Source organism: Polypterus senegalus, chromosome 5, assembly GCF_016835505.1.
Source record: "Polypterus senegalus isolate Bchr_013 chromosome 5, ASM1683550v1, whole genome shotgun sequence".
NCBI classification, from domain to species: domain Eukaryota; kingdom Metazoa; phylum Chordata; class Cladistia; order Polypteriformes; family Polypteridae; genus Polypterus; species Polypterus senegalus.
Genome location: NC_053158.1, coordinates 48,897,887 through 48,912,315, shown reverse-complemented (window position 1 = coordinate 48,912,315; position 14,429 = coordinate 48,897,887). Strand labels below are relative to the sequence as shown.

The 14,429-nt window shown below is 38.5% G+C and overlaps 1 long non-coding RNA gene across 1 annotated transcript; it reads right to left on the bottom strand.

The window, feature by feature from the left end:
• Positions 1-6,557: 6,557 nt before the first annotated feature.
• Positions 6,558-13,707, bottom strand: LOC120529967. The gene is made up of 3 exons (XR_005633836.1): positions 13,463-13,707; positions 13,299-13,367; positions 6,558-6,816 (listed from the first exon to the last, which is right to left on the bottom strand). It is a non-coding gene; the product is annotated as an uncharacterized LOC120529967 (long non-coding RNA).
• Positions 13,708-14,429: the final 722 nt, after the last annotated feature.

Below are 14,429 nucleotides of genomic sequence, written 5' to 3'. Positions count from 1 at the left end.
TGGCCAGTCCCAGGTCTGTGCACCTCAGAGAGTGCCGCCACTGAAATGTGGAGTTTACGCAGCCCCTCCTACAGCAGAGGAAGATGATCATCTTGCCAAAGAGACGAGATGTTCCACACACCTACCAGGATAGGCCACCTCAAATTGGGATAGACCCGAGTGCTGTTGTGCAGCGGGCGAGGCCTCAGCACCACACCAGTTCTGATCCCCAACAGGACTGACCCTATTGGGTCTCCGACGGCTTTAACTTTTTCGGTGATGGGTCTCCCGAGGACTTTCCCTCATTCCCTTCATAATGTGAGCAGCAGAGCTACTCCAGCGGAGAGCAGAAAGGAGTCCTGTCCCTCATCTCAGAACTGCGTGAAGCTTTTTTACGGTGGCTGGAACATGATGCATAATAATATAATATTACAAAGAAAATGTGGGTCACTGTTATGGAGAACTCTAAGTAAACAAAATTATATGATATTTAACTGGCAACCAGTGCAAGGTCATGACAGAAATGGTTATAACAGCCGTCAAAGTAATACTGTACCCAACCTCGGGGTGGTAATCAATGACCAGCTATTTTTACTGATCACACTGAACAGGCTATCATTCAAGCAGATTCACTCTGTACAACATCTGGCCAAGCCACTGCAAATAATTCAAAATGCAGCAGCATGTCTTGTGTTCAACAAGCTGAGACAGACACATATCACTCCTCTTTTTAGGTTATTACCTTGGTTCCTTGTAGCAGCGCACATAAAGTTTAAATCCTGGATGCTTGCCTACAGAGAAGTCTGCAGATCAGTACCTATGTACTGTACTGTAAATGGAGAAGCTTGCAAAGTCCTTTGCTCCTTTTTGCCCACTCAGATCCACTAGCGAATAGCATCTGGTGACACCATATCTGCATGGCATGAAATCTCAATCTAGATAGTAGAAAGAGCTGTCTACCTCCAATCAAGCTGCTGAATCTCTCAATGTGTTTTAAGAAGCACTTGCTGCCTCTTGTTCTGTCAATATCTAATTTTATAATGGCTTTGATAGGTTCTTGTAACTATTAAGTAAATAGTAAGTTCTTTGTTTGCTCTGTTCAGCTTCATATGTGATGGTGAATTTAACCTTTTTGTCCTATAAAACTTGTTCCCAAACAGTCCCCAGACTGATGTTTACTCTGTTATGTTGATCTCTTATGCATGTATTTTGGTTAAAAGCTTTGCTTAATGAATAAACATAAAATATAAATGTGGACTAAAGGTTTTGCATGAGTTAAAATAATCTTCTTGCATATACGTACCATACTTTGTTTAGTACTTTGCTGGAGACATCAGAAAATACAGCATTACTATAATTCTGACAAAATAGCAAAATAACAAAATGATGAATAAGTGTTTCAGCTGTTTTTAAGCAGTAGTGACTTCACAAGAGAATATTTAATTAACCCTTAATTGGTAATTAGCATGAAAGACAAACCAGAATAATAATACAGGATTAAACACAAAAGGATCTTTATTTAAACCGTTCTCACAAAAGGCAAAGGAGAACAAGAGTCATAAGAAACACTGATTTACCAGTAACTAAACAGAACAGATGAACAAAAGGTAAAATAAGTAAGGCCAAGAAAGAACCTGCCATCTAATTAACATTAAATTACAAAGGAAAACAAAAGCAAGGCAGAACCCCTGAAAAAAACACAAATTCTTAAATGAAGGAAAGTTCTAAATAAGGGAAACAAGAAGAAAAAAAAAACTAAAGAGAAACTAAATCAAGAATAGGAAAATGCTTCAGTTACATAAGAATTAAGATCCAAATCCTAACCTCAAAATCCTAGAAGCCAAATATTTAAAGCCTAGAAGGAAAATAAAATAATCTAACAACAAAAATCTAAATATCAAAATCTGGATTCCAAAGCCAAAATGTTAAACCAAAAAAGCTTAAATTCACTGTATTCAATGTGTTCTGCCTAAGCTAGACAGAAATATTTTTGAAAAGAACTAGAAAAGAAAGCATAGTCAGAGACTTGTTTAATGGCAGATGGAAGTTTCATCTTATCAAAGCAAAAAGGGCAAAATTGAAATCGAACGTTAGAAAGTAAGAGGTCTTTCAAAGCCAAGAAATACAAAGAAATGGTTGAAAAGGAATTCCTGGGTTTTTAACTCCACTCCAATAGTTTACAACTAAAACAAGAGACCTTTAAATAGTCATGTCGATAATGTGTTGTCCTAGAGAACTATGACAAATGTTACCTAGGTAACAAATGATGCAAAATCCATAAAACAGTAGTGCCCAGTTTCCAAACAAAGTAGTGCCAAAAGATAACATAAGCTTTCAAATAAAAATCAAACTGCAGAAATTGATTCCTTGGATCTGAAAATGCCATTAACAACACCCAGCAGACATTGATCACTTTAGAAAAGTGCACAAAAAATGTAAAGAACAAAAACAGCCATAACACAATGAATAGTAAACGTGTGACTCAAGATACTGAGCATTATTAAGTAAACTCTCATCTTAGGAATGGGATGGCCATCAGACAGTATATGAGGCTCTTCTAACCTTCACCCAACTGGCACTGCACCCCCGGTCATTGTGTTGCAGTTGTAAAGGGAATGCATTTTGAGGAAAGTTTGCACAAAGCAAGGACAACACATGAGTATGTGATATTGTTTGTTATTAGAAATGATATTGGAATACTTAATAGACAAGTTATAAATCATTTAAATCAAATAATATGTCTTTGGAGTGCAAGGCACCTGGTGCAGTGGTTAGCTATGTCACAGTTCTGGGTTTGAATTGAGTGACTAGTCATTGTCCCAAAGTTCCTTCCATGCTTGTGTTGGTTTCTTTTTCTCACTCCCAAAGACATGCAGGTTAGGTTAACCGACCACTCTAAATTAGTCCAGCATGAGTGTTCATGAGCGGGTCCGAGGATGAACTGGCACTCTGTTTGAGGCTTGTTCTTGTCTTGTACCCAATGGCACTTGGTTAGGTTCCAGCCTTTAGAACCCTGATTTGGATTAAGCAGATTTCAGAAATGTGATTTATTGTTAATATCGAATATTTTGCTTCTTCTAGCCTCCATGCAAACAATTATGATAATAAATTACTAAATGGTCTGTATATATCCGCAGACAGTGAAAACAGGTATGTTTAATCTGAGAATGTTTCTACACAGGAAGAACAATTAATCCATAATGCATCATGCTGTTGGCCTCATTTAAAAAGTGCATGGATGCAACTGTTAATATGTTAGCTTGTAAAACTATTATTATCTGTATCAAATATCATAACCACTGCTTTTGCTGAGCAATAGATTTCTATTTCAGCACAGAAAGAAGCACAATGTGATCATCATAGCATGAGGATTATCGTGCATAAAATGCTGCTGATCAGGGAAACGTAATAAGATTGGACTATATGATGCATTACGTAAATGGTGAAGATACTGTATACAGTACAGAGGTGGTTTGAAGTGCCTAAACCAGGTAATTGCATAGAAAGGAAACAAAAAGTTATTATCTCAGATAATTAAAGATATTGATTGCGTTGGTTATGATAATGTTAATCCATCCTGGGTATTTTCACATTAATAAATAATATTTGTGAAGAGTGTGGTTCTCCTAAATTGTCTAAAATAATGAAGTCTGTTTTGGATATCTAGACATACTGTGTCATCCTTATGTTGTGTTACGTGTTAACTCCATCCTTTCATTTTCAAGTCCACTGTATCTCGTACATTGTGAGCTTTTCTGATGTGAATTCTTGGACTAATGTGCTCCTAATTTTAAAAAGTGCCATCTTTATCTAGTTCAAAAGCTAAAGGCTTTGCAACATTTTACATCTTTTGCACCTAGAGGTAAGCATTTTTGTAAACTCCCTGCTTATCCATAACATACATAACATACATCGGACTTCCAATACAACTCGGAGTTCTGCCACATGCAAAAGTTGCTGACGACACTGCTGTTGTGGGCTGCATCAAGAGTGGGCAGGAGGAGGAAGAGTATAGGAACTTAATCATGGACTTTGTTAAATGGTGCGACTCAAACAACCTACAACTGAATACCAGCAAAACCAAGGAGCTGGTGGTGGATTTTAGGAGAACCAGGCACCTCATTAACCCCGTGATCATCAGAGGAGACTGCGTGCAGAGGGTGAAGACCTATAAATACTTGGGAGTGCAGCTGGATGATAAGTTGGACTGGACTGCCAGCACTGATGCTCTGTGTAAGAAAGGACAGAGCCGATTATATTTCCTTAGAAGGCTGGCGTCCTTTAACATCTGCAATAAGATGCTGCAGATGTTCTATCAGGTGGTTGTGGCGAGTGCCCTTTTCTACGTGGTGGTGTGATGGGAAGGCAGCATAAAGAAGAGGGATGCCTCACGCCTGGACAAACTGGTGAGGAAGGCAGGCTCTATTGTAGGCACGGAGTTGGACAGTTTGACATCCGTGGCAGAGCGACGGGCACTGAGCAGGCTCCTGTCAATCATGAAGAATCCACTGCATTATCACTATCATTATCATTATCACTGCAGTATCATCTCCAGACAGAGGAGCAGCTTCAGCGACAGACTGCTGTCACTGTCCTGCTCCATTGACAGACTGAGGAGACCCCACACTATGTGACTCTTCAGTTCCACCCTGGGGGGTAAACGTTAACATTATACAAAGTTATTGTCTGTTTTAACTGCATTTTTATCACTCTATAATTTAATATTGTTTTTTATCAGTATGCTTCTCCTGGAGTATGTGAATTTTCTATCTATCTATCTATCTATCTATCTATCTATCTATCTATCTATCATTTAAGTTATTTTTCCTTATTTTTGTTTTCTTGACCTTTTCTTAACCCTGATGTCTTGTTTCTATTTTTTTAATTTTATACAAGAAATAAAGAATTTAGGAGTTATTACAGATCCAGATCTTTACTTCAAATTGTGTATTGACTATACTGTACTACTGTGGGGAGAGATGAATTTTAACCTGCAGACCCAGGGACAGATATAATAAGGTGGAAAGAATGAAAGATTAACTCAGTTAATTCACTAGGTGTTAGACTATTAGACATTAAAAAAAAAAAAAAAAACCTAAAAACCCACTTATTGAATTTGGCTTTTTCATATAGTGCCCACCATAATATTAGGGACAAAGGACACACTTTTTTATTTACCTCTCTTCTCCAAAGTTTAAAATTACAAATCAAATAATTTGGATGTGATAAAAGTGCATATTGCAGACTTTAATTTTAAGGGTATTTGCATACTTTTCTGTCATACCATGTAGAAATGACACCTTTTTCTACGTGGTCTGCCATTTCAAGTCACAGTAATATCTGAGGTAATTTGTGGCACAGGTGTTTGTGAATGAGATTATAAAAGCTACACCAAGAAATAACTTGCATTATTTCATTTGAACCCGGCAGTACTTTCTGGTTGAGGTTAATTTACATTTCTTAGCATCCAGTGAAGAATTTGGAACTATGTGGGAATGGTTGAATCCCTGCTTATATAAGCAGAATGGTGGGCTGAATAACCAGATTCTAAATTCCCTAGCTGTTCTGTCATTATTTGAACATCCTGGCCTTGCAATGTGCCTCCGTTGTGAGATGCGCCAGCTATTGCAATATCCTACAAAATTCAACAGATCCTTATAGAGCTGGACATGCTGAAGTAGATACAATGTGCGTTTACAATAGGCATAATTCACAAAAAAGGATCATTTTACCAGTAGAAAAACCTACAGGAGTAAGATAACAAATGAACCCTCTATGTATATGTGATATGCTCTTCATAGGTATAATGGATCCATATTCATCCATCTGTTTTATAACCTGCTTACACAGTTCATAATCACAGAGGGCAGCTACCCATTTTGGCCTTACTGAACACAAGATGAGAACCAACCCTGGACAGAACATAAATCCATTATAGAACACACTAAGCAAATACCAGATTATAGTTATCTCCCAGTATAAAGCCAGGGTGGTGAAATGACCTGAAGAAGAATATTCATGTTTGTCAACAAACAGGGTGTGATGTAACAGCCACTCAAAACAGTGAAGGAATGTAAGAAACAACAGGTGGTAATGCAAGATGGAAGCATATCAGAGAAGTCATATGATGGTGTTGAAGCATGCACACATTTAAACCTAATGTGACCACGGGGATCACTTAAGCATCCAAGACACCAGAGTAGCTTAAAATCTTTGATTGCAGTCATACTTGGATATGTGTGGTGCAGTGAAGGCATCGAACTTTAAGCCCCCAGACCCCCAGAGAAGCTGGTTTTGCCACCCTCTGCCACTGTGTGTAAACAACCTAACCTGACTGATCCATCTGTCAAAGTATACAGGTATATTTCAGCAAATGCTTCACGTCTGTGTATTTGTTACATGTCTTAGAATGTTGCTTCACTATATAAAGACGCAATGAAAATGAAGTGTTGTTAGCTTGTTTATTTTTTCACCTGAAATCACAGAGGAACGTACCATTTAGAAAACAAGCAGCAACAAATAAATATTAAATTCAATAAGCACACTCTTGGTTTAACAGAGTGATAGTCTTCTCCCATGATTAGCAGAGCCAGGTCCTCTTGGTTCTAGTTGCTGGTATGTATTTTAGAGAAAATATCCTAGATGGAGTTCTTATTTTCATGAAATCAAAACGCATTCCTTTCCTCTGGCCTCTTCCTTTGATCAGTCTGGCTGCACATAAACTAAAGTGGCTGACCTCTCATTTTCCTTCTGACCTTCACAAGCTGGGCTGACTGCCTAGCATATCCAGATGACTTTGGTTGTGTACCACCAGTTTGATATATTTCTCTACCTCACCTAAAAAGAAAGCAAAACATAGTTTAAAGAATAATAATAATAATAATAATAATAATAATAATAATAATAGGGGCGACACGGTGGTGCAGTGGTAGCACTGCTGCCTCGCAGTTAGGAGACCCGGGTTCGCTTCCTGGGTCCTCCCTGAGTGGAGTTTGCTTGTTCTCCCCGTGTCTGCGTGGGTTTCCTCCGGGCGCTCCGGTTTCCTCCCACAATCTAAAGACATGCGGGTTAGGTGGATTGGCGATTCTAAATTGGCCCTAGTGTGTGCTTGGTGTGTCCTGCGGTGGGTTGGCACCCTGCCCGGGATTGGTTCCTGCCTTGTGCCCTGTGTTGGCTGGGATTGGCTCCAGCAGACCCCTGTGACCCTGTATTCGGATTCAGTGGGTTAGAAAATGGATGGATGGATAATAATAATAAATTTTATTTATATTGCGCTTTATATTTAACAATCTCAAATTGCTACAAAAAATAAAAGAATAAATTAACAAACAAGTAAATAATTTAGCAAAATGCCTTTCCAAAAAGATAAGTTTTTAGGTTTCGTTTGAAAGCATCAGTTGACTGTGGGGCTCTCAGATAGTCAGGGAGAGAATTCCACAACCTCGGTGCCACCGAAGAAAAGGCCCTATCACCCAAACTGCTAAGCTTGGTTCTGGGAATTTGAAGAGTGTTAGTATGCACAGAGCGGAGGGTGCATGAGGAAGTATGAGGAGTAAGGAGTTCCTGTAAATACAGGATAGGAGAGCAGATCCATAGATGAACTGATGGGTAAGGAGGGAAACCTTGTACTCAATTCTAAGTGGTACAGGGAGCCAGTGAAGGGTTTTCAAGATAGAAGTGATGTGGCTATGCTATCGCACCCTCATCAGGATCCTGGCAGCGCTGTTCTGAATGTACTGGAGTCTCTGGATACTCTTGCCAAGAATCCCAAAGAGGAGCGCATTACAGTAATCCAGCCTGGACGAGACAAAGGCATGGACAAGCCTCTCTGCATCTGCCAGGGTAATTGTTGGACGAAGTTTAGCAATGTTCCTGAGATGGTAAAAAGATGACTTACAGAGATGTTGTGAGTGTCAAAAGTGAGTTGAGAGTCCATTATAACACCCAAATTTGTAACAAATGTAGAAAGAGGAATGTTTTGATGAGAAAAAGTGATACTGGTGATGGTAGAAGAACGAAGTTGGTGTGGTGTTCCAACTAAAATGGCTTCTGTTTTAGATCTATTTAGCTGAAAGAATTCAGAGTTCCTAATTTTCTGAGAGTGCCTGTGATTCCAGTAAGTTTCACCTAATGAAGCAATGCCAGCTGTGACAAAAAGATTTTGTATTTAATGGCACAATATTTTGATTACAGGTCAGGGCCCGTATTTATCAAGCATCTCAGAATTAGGAATTCCGTTAAAGTTACACGAGGATAAGAACTTATCCTACCTCAAAGGAGAACAGGAGTAGTATTGTCTTGCCCTGGAAACATTTTGGACAATATTAAGTGAGACAGATGTGCTTGATGTATAATTTTGAGTTGAATAATTGTATGCTTTGTGCATATGGAGCTTGAGTGAATTCTCTGCATTGCTACCTTCATCTCCTTTTCTGAGATGTTAAGTGAGAGATCCTTTTTCCATTGTCCCTTGGATCTTTGAAAGGGAGGGACTGTATGATGGTTCTAGAAATTGCAGATATGCTGTCTAAGTCCTTAAAACTGATCAATATTTTTTCCAGCATAGAGGAAGGTGGGAGGTGAGGAAAATTGGGCAGGTTCTGTTTAACAAAGTTTCTAATTTGAAGATAGTGAAATAAATGTGTTGTTAGAAAGTTAAATTTAGAATGTAATTGTTCATAGGATGCAAAGACGTTGTCTATGTGCAGATCTCTAAGTGATTTAATCCCAAATATTTTCCAGATATTAAAAACTGCATATGTTTGCGAAGGTTGAAAAAGGTGGTTCTCATGCACAGGTGCCACCGATAAAAGATTCTCTATCTTAAAATGCTTCCTACATTGGTTCCCATATTCTGAGTGAGTTAAGCACTATTGGGTTATTAGTAAATTGGTGATAATTTGTATTTATTGGGGCGCAAAGCAAGGAATATAAAGAGGAACTGCAGGATTTTATTTCTATTGCAGACCAAGCCTATATTTCTTCATCTATTTGTGTCCATGTCCAAGTTTTTATAGCTTGTATGTTTGCTGCCGTGTAATAAAACTTAAAGTTAAGTAGAGCCATGCCACCTTCTGCCTTAGGTCTTTGTAGGATCACTCTTTGGATACGTGGATGTGGATGCTTTGAATTCCAAATAAATGTGGTTATGGATGAATCTAATTTCTTAAAGAACAATTTATTAATGTACATTGGAATATTTTGAAATAAAAAGAGAAGCTTAGGGAGGATATTCATCTTAACAATGTTAATTCTTCCAGCTAAAGTGAGATGAATGGTCGACCATCTATGCAAGTCTTGCTTGATTTTTCTCATACGGAGTAGTATTTATGAAGCGTCCTATTCCCAGTCCCAGCTAAGGGTAGGAATTCATGTCTGAGAACGAATGACCTCATGATTTTACAGTAACGCTTGCTGTAAATTGCTGCTGAGGATGACATTTTGAAGTTTTTTTTATATTAACACAGGCTTCACAGCAAACAGGATTGACTCTAGTATTTTTGCCTCCCTAGGCAAATCTGTATATGGTACCCCACCACCCCCTTTACTTTGAGTGGTATCCTCACTGTCAGACCCACACATAGAAACCTGGAGACACGAGAGGGGAGCCAGGACAGAGGAGAATAAAATATGATTTGAATTTGAAAATGTTGTTTGGAATGTTTGATTTATTATAGCAATGTCTGCTTACAAGACAGTGTCAGGAAAATACACCCTTGAGAGGTTCCATTTCAGAAAACATGTAGGAACTGACCTGTATTAACTGGCTTTATTGCTTTATTTGCATTTAAAGGTTCTCTTAGAACACTAGAAACTTTTTTGACACATAATTAGATAATAGCTCTCTTTTTAAACCAATTTATTTTACAATGATGGCAATAATTTAGTAAAATCTTACCAAATTAGCTCCAACAACACCCTAGTACAACACCCTAGTACTACAAATTAGCTCCATAAAAATATAGATTTAATTTCATTTTATTTCATTGATACGCTTATTATAATGTCATAATTCAATTAAATAGAAGCATGATTATCCTTAAAAATAATTATTATACATTTTATTATTAAACATTTATCGTATTTACCCCATTCTTGCTAATTTAGACAAGTAATCCAATTTAATTATCCAACCAGTGCACAACTTCAGAGAGTACTTTCAAAGAGAGGGATGGACTATGAATTCTGTAATACTGTGAAGCTCTGAAGAGCACAAAGGGCATAAAGGAGTTGCCTGAAACAATAAGGCAATCCAAAGCAAGGGCAGTCCCAATACAGAATCCAGGAAACAAACTTTTCAACAAAAAGGACAAAAAACAAAAGTTTGAGGTGTTGAAGCCCAAGAATAGGTACACTTATTTAACAATGAATGAGCCACAGACATACTATATCACCTTCCAGCGTATAGACACGGGAAGCGCCTTGTAAAGTAATAGTTATTGAAACTAGCAATGGCTATAAACGGCAGTCATTCTTCCAGTGTTCTTTTTATCTTCCAGAGTCACTCGGCATATTTTTCTCCATGATCCTCCTTTACCTTCTGTGAGGGTCAATATATTTAACATCCTGGGAGACTCTGCCTGCCTTTTTGAACCTTCTCGGGCTTGTAAAATATAATGGGGGTATAACAATTCACTTTCAATCTCCAATTCAGCCCCACTTCTCTTCAGGTTAATAAGCTGGCTATTAAAGTACATTTTGCACCCATGACCACCTGTGCATTGATACTGTGAAATCAATTGTGATTCACATTTGCATGCTCATCCACACTTGAAGCAAAGATTTTTTTAAATACAGTACGTGACGATTTGCCTAAGTGCAGAAGACATTCAAAAATAAATGCAAAATTTTTGAAATGGTTGGTTGTGACATACAGCAATCATTGCTATTGCAAAGCGGCCATTTCCCCATGGCCAAAATGTTACCAACACTTTCATTTTGGCTGACCGTAAATTGGCTTCTCTGTGTAAATGGATTGATCCCATAATGAACAAGCTTTGTTGTGAATATTATTCCATATCTTTCCAATCGGTATCTTGTTACAAGCTCAATGTGCTTCCAAAACATTCAGCCTTTTTTTCCAGAATGTACGTGCTGATCTCTGCCTGAATACAAATCTTCTGGCAGCTCTTAGCAAGTTTTGATGACTCACAAGCTCTCCAAAATCCTTGTGAAGTTACAAGTAGAATTCCTAAATTAGGAAAGTGTATAAAATGATTTTACTCGTACTCCTAACAGTAGGGCTAAATTCGGAGCCAATCAGGACCATTTTCCTACTCTTGACACACTTGATAAATATAGGCACTGGCGTTCTCCTTGTGTTATAGAATGCATTTGTGATACCTTATCTACTGTAAAATTGCATGCAGGTTTACAAAAAACATACAAGAAGGTCCAGGAAAGACGATAGCAGACTTATTCCAGGACTACAGAATATGACTTATAGGTAGAGTCTGAAGGAACCGAATCCTCTCCATTTTTGCAAATGGAGATTACTGTGTGATTTAATAGAACTATTCTGTTTCTCTTCTTCATATCTTGTTGAGGCACGTGGTGTCATTGTTCTACTGCCCATGGAAAAGTGATCTAAAATACTAGGAGTCTTGGAATTATCAAATGGAACCTTTCTGCCATTAGATTGGACAGCCCAGCACAGACAAATGTAGAATGCCCAGAGTTCATCAGAACTGTGACTGTGTCTGACTTTGTTTTTAATTTTCTCTCTTACAGTATAATTTGATCGTAGACCCCACAGAGATTTATATTCTCCAGGGAAGCTGCTGACTGGAGTTTTTGTTTTTCTCTTCTCTGTTGTCAACTGGCCATAGTTCATCAATTGATTAACCTGTCTAACGTTAGACTTGAGGATTACTCAGGCTGTGAAAACAGTGCTGACAGCGTTAGTCCTGAGTGTTACCTGGGCAATGGTGTAGGCACGTCTTCATACTAACATAATGGCGACTGGTAAGAAATGTTTTTCAGCAGCCCAGGTGTGATACGAGCAGTAATGTTAAGGAGCCTCTCATCGGCAGTGATGATGAAGTGAATCTGTCTTCAGGCAGTGAAATTGAAATGGACAGTGAAACCAAAAGTGACTCTGATGAATCTGAAAGTGATGCTCGTGTTTGGGTTTGTGTTGACCCTGCTTCAAATAAACCAGCATCACCTTATTTTGATTGTGTCAGGCAGTCAGTAATAAAAGTCAATGCTGACAGCCAAGATCCACTTACTTACTTCAAGTTATTTCTGATGGTGACATGATCGAAAGAACCATCGTTGAGAGGAAACCTGAAGCTGAACAGTGTCGGGTAAATGAATATACACCTAAGCAGTTTTCCCGTTCAAACATTCTGACTTTGCACTTTCAGTGTTTTGTACGTTTTTGACTGTATATATGGTATTATTATTATTTGTATTATTGTTATACTTTTCACAATTCTGACTGTATTTTCAGTGTTTTGCACATTTTTGATAGTATATACCAGGCATGTCAAACTCACTACCATTGGTGGGCTGCTTTGACTGCTATATGTGCGTCAGCGGACAGCACTGTAACAAAAATACTATTATACAAAGTTACTGTAGCTTTCTTTCCAATACTGAAAACTTTAAAAACATTAACACTTAAAGTTTAAAGAAAAGCAATTTATTTCCATACAATCTCCGTACAACAGTGTACAATTAGAGTTTTAGCCTCTTAGCTAGATCCTTATATAGGAGTCTTAGAGTCTGAGACTTATTTCTTTTCTCCCAACACTTGGCATCTCTTGTTAGTAACCCGTTCGTCAATATCAGGCTTAAAATCTTGTGCAGCTGCAACTTTTATGAGGGATGAAAGGTGCTCGACAGTAAGTCTTGAGCGACATGGGGTTTTGGTAGCTTGAATTAACGAAAACAATTGTCACAAAGGTAAGTGTTTCCGAACATACAGTACTCTCGATGCTAACTTACGGATCTGCACATACGAGGGTGGCAGGTAAGCATACAAGCCTGGCACACCAACTTCATTTTATTTTGCCTTCAGAATAGAATCTGACTACAGTTCAATCAATTCCATTTGGATATTCTCAGGCGCATTCTCAACATTGTAAAAGTATGGGGACGTAAACAGCGCAAAGTCCTGTTCATGTGAACTGAAATCACGAAAATGCTCACTGAATTCATTACTCAGTAATTCAAGTTGGAAAACAAATCCTCCAAAAATCTAATTTTACTTTACTAAGTTTACTTCAAAGTTTATATTGCAAAATAAGCCGATATGCAAAAAGCCTCCTTTTTACAAACTCAAAATTACAAAACATTGTTAATAAGCAACTCACCAACTTCTCGCATCTTCTTGCATTTTATTATCATTTCCGTGACCTTGTTCCATAAACACACCGTAAGAGCTATAAAAGGCAAAGTACAAAAGAAAAAGCATGTAAATAACTTAACATAAACATTCGTAACCTTTGTTTTACATATAACACAGAGAAATTAATACCTCGTTCACCTTTCAGCAAGGTGCTTGATTGTTAACCCCATATGTCGCCATTTTCCTTTCCTATTCCCGGCAAAACCGCACAATTAACTATGCAAACTAAAGACACCCAATGACTTGTCAAAATAAAAGAAACGCAAACCGCTGTATTTCAAGCCCTGCTGAAGCATCATGTGTCCTTTACAAAGGGAAAGCCCAGACACTTTGCGGAGGAAACTCATTTCAGCCGCTTGTATTCGTGATCTCATTCTTTCGGTCACTTCCCACAGCTCATGACCATAGGTGAGGGTAGGAACATAGATCAACCGGTAAATTGAGAGCTTTGCCTAATGGCTCAGCTCCGTTTTCACCACGAAAGACCGATGCAGAGCCTGCATCACTGCGTACGCTGCACCGATCCGCCTGACGATCTCCCGCTCCATTACATGAAAATTATGCAAGCTATTACTACTCGTGATTGTCAGTTCTGCTTAGTGGCCAGTCTCAGTAGCCAAGCCTGTAGTGTAGCCCGTCAGGCTGCTGCAGCCTAGCACTTCAGTTGTGACATTGCGGCTAAATTAACTTTGGTCAAGGGGGGACAGTGTCATGCCCAGGATATCGAGGAGCTGACGCCGCAGCTGCAGCTATACTAGCAGATGACGTTTCCGGTACTGTAATGCCATGGAAAAATGCGCTTTTGTCAGAGGCGGAAGAAGGAAAAGTCAGTAAGTAATGCCGAAGATGCAGAATGGTTCAATCACAAACAATAGTAATCATTTTGTACAAGTTTAGTGCTAACTAGGATCTGTCATGCGGGCTGCACAGATTTCTGCTGAGGGCCGCATGCGGCCCGCGGGCCGCGTGTTTGACATGCCTGGTATATACGGTATTATTAGTATTATTATTTGTATTATTATTATTACTTTAACAACTCTGACTTTTAGTGTTTTGCACATTTTAGTAGGAAGATGAGATTTAATAAAATGTAATT